The following is a 3140-nucleotide window of genomic DNA, read 5'->3' as shown; positions in this document are numbered from 1 at the left end:
CCTTGGATCTGCCAGGCTAGTGCTTGGCGTTTCTGTCTGCCCTCTGAAGCCACCCGCCAGCACCAATACAGACTGTCTGTTGCCAGCTGTGCCCGTGCTTGTCCGCGTCAGGGCTCATGGGGGCTGTTAGGGCAGCGTCCCAGGACCACAGGGTGGTGTGCTGGGCTGCTCACAACTGGTGTGCCCAGAGGAGGTGGTTGTGGGGACACTGATGACCTGAGGGCGAGCCTGTGGGTCAGTCACGTTGAGGCATGTTGTACCCGTGCCAGTGGTGACAAGTAGTAAGTCTCAAACTGCCTGAGACCCACTCTGGCTTTAAAAATGGGAGCCAGTTGGGCCAAGTCCAGGGGCCCCCAGGTGGAGCTGCAGTTCAGGTTCAAGAATGCGGCTTTCAAGACAGGGTTTACCTGCCAGCAGCACTCAGGGAAGCCACGAGATGGCGCCATCATCCCACGGTAGAGTCCATGGCCTGGGCTCCCGTTCTGTTTCCAGCAGGGAGGGGAGGCTCCCTCACCTGCCTTGTTTTGGGGCAGGGTTGGGGGGCGGAGTGTTGTCCCTCCCTGGGCACTCACTCTGGAGGTCTCCTCTTCCCCAGCCTCACCACTGGTGGCTTCGAGCCTTTTCCTCGTTAAAAAACACTAATAACGTTACCTCCCTCAGAGGACCCCTGTGAATCTGGGAGACAAGTCAGGGTTAAACACACCCCCTGCCCTCAGGGGCTTGTCTAGTTAGGGGATAAGACAGGAACAGGGAACAATTTAGACAATACGAGAAAAAGTACCAGGGCAGGTGACTCAAGTTGAGAGACGCTGCTGTCCACGCATCTAGCCCTGAAGGGACAGGGCTGGCAGGAGGGCGACCCCAGTGGCAATGCAGGAACAGATGTGACCGTCCAGAAAGAAGAATGAACAGGAAGGAAGTTAAACACGTATCAAGGCCCTAATATGTTAGGCACAGGGACTGGGAAATGAACAGACATCCGCTCATGCCAGCGGCACAGTGTGGTGCTAGGGAGATGCACTGGGCATGTGGGAGCTCGGGGCCGGCCTCGGAAATGAGGGCTGGGGTGTAGGTGGGAGTTTGGGGCCCCTGGCCCTGAGATCTGCCCTTGCACACCTGGCTCCCAGGCCCAGGATCCCTGCCCGCCCCCCACAGCTCTGGGCACTGACTGTCCCTGGAGGCGGGACCTGCCTCCTCTCTGGGCCTCAGCACTCACTGGGGGCTAATGCAGGAGCATTACGTTAATTAGTTATTCATTTAATTTAACTTCACATTTGGTCTCAATTAAGCTTAGAGTGTTCTTCCTTATAGATGTTACAATAGCACTTGTAATTAAAAAGCAATAACTCTTTGCATTTCTCCTTTAGAGATCCACTGGGAGACTGGGCTAGTGAGGTGGGTAGGAAGAAGAGAAGAAAAGGAGAGCAGCTCTTGGTAGATCTTAGCACTCTGAGGTGGCCACTGTGAGTGAAGTTAGGGGAAGGAATCAACACAGCGTGGGTGTCAGGCGGGCACCCTGGGAAATGGAGAGAGGCTCTGGAGCTAAAGGGACAGGCCTCGTCTATGAAGCCGTGGAGGACGGATAGGATAGGAGAGGGAGCGTAGGAGGAGGTGGTCCTCAGAGGTGGAAGATGGGGCCATGTATTCTGGCGGAGGCAGAATAATGTCCCCTCCCCCAGAGAGGTCCACATCCTGACTCCCAGGACCAGTGAATGTTATCTTACACAGCAAATGAGACTTTGCAGATGTGGTTAAGGACCACGAGATGAGGAGACTATTTTGGGTTGTCAAGGGTGGGCCCAATGTAATCACAACAGCTCCTTATAAATCAAAGAGGGAGGCAAGGGTGTTACACGTCGGATTAGAAGATGCTGGCTTAAAAAAATTTTTTTTAATTTTTTTAATTTAAAAATTTTGGCTGCTACTGCGTGGCTTGCTGGGATCTTAGTTCTCCGACCAGGGATCAAACCTGCGTCCTCTGCAGTGAAAACGCGAAGTCCTAACCACTGGACTGCCAGGGAATTCCCAGAAGATGCTGGCTTTGAAGATGGAGGCAGGGCCAAGGAAGATGGGCAACCTTCAGAGGCTTGTAAAAGGCAAGGACACAGGATTCTCCCTTAGAGCCTCCAAAACATTGATTTTAGCCTTGTGGAACCCATTTCAATTTTCTGACCTCCAGAACTATAAGATAATAAATTGGTATTGTTTTAAACTACAAAATTTGTGGTAATTTGTTATAGCAGCAATAGGAAACTATGACATGTTCCCAGTATAAAATGGGGCCAACATATCAATATGAAGACAGCACATCCAAAGAATCCTCAAAGATTAAAAAAAAAAGAAAAAGTGGAGAGGATGGCCATGGAGCATTTAGGTAACTGTGTAACTACCTGTGTAACTACCCCACGTTCCCTGAAGGCAGCACCTGGGCTAAATGTACACCCTTTACAATATCCAACATGCGTAAGGAAAACCAGAAAAATGAACTTTCTCATTCTGTCTGGGCCCCAACTTTGATCCCTGCTGTCATTTCTTAGGTCCCAGGAAACCAAGGCAGGAGGGTGTGTGTCGGGTGGGGTAGGGGTGGGGGGACTTGGAAATATCTTTTTTCCTTGAGTAAAGAGTAACCACCGTGGTCTGCTAGAGACAGAGATCAAGAAACAAACACACATTCTTGGCTTGTGGCTTTGAGTCTTCCGTTGGTGCCTCTGAAATCCAACCCAAGTATCACACTTTCTGGGCAGACAGTGCTGAAAAGAGAGATTTCCGTGTGTATCCTTGACACTCAGTCCACAAGCCAGTCCATCGGTGAGTCTCTCTAAGGAGGGGTGGCTGGGAGCCAAAGTCTCACAGTGCAGAGCACCTCCCCCCCCCGCCCCAGGCTGACCAGTGAGGCTGTCCCTGAGGTCCACATGGCTTCTAACTGCATTGCCCTGGATTCCTGGCCAATTCCTAAGATTCTGGATTTTCCTCTAGACCCAACTGCTTCTCCTCGGTCCTTCCTCGGTCCTTCCTTGTCCTTTGTTTTCATCTTATGGAGCAACATGGTGTAAGGCAGTGAAGAGCTGAGACTGCCTGACTGCAGGTCCTGACTCCTGTTTAACCCCTAGCGGAGTGACCTCAAGCAAACCACCTCACCC

Source organism: Hippopotamus amphibius, chromosome 9 (assembly GCF_030028045.1).
Source record: "Hippopotamus amphibius kiboko isolate mHipAmp2 chromosome 9, mHipAmp2.hap2, whole genome shotgun sequence".
Lineage (NCBI taxonomy): Eukaryota > Metazoa > Chordata > Mammalia > Artiodactyla > Hippopotamidae > Hippopotamus > Hippopotamus amphibius.
This window is presented reverse-complemented; position numbering follows the sequence as displayed.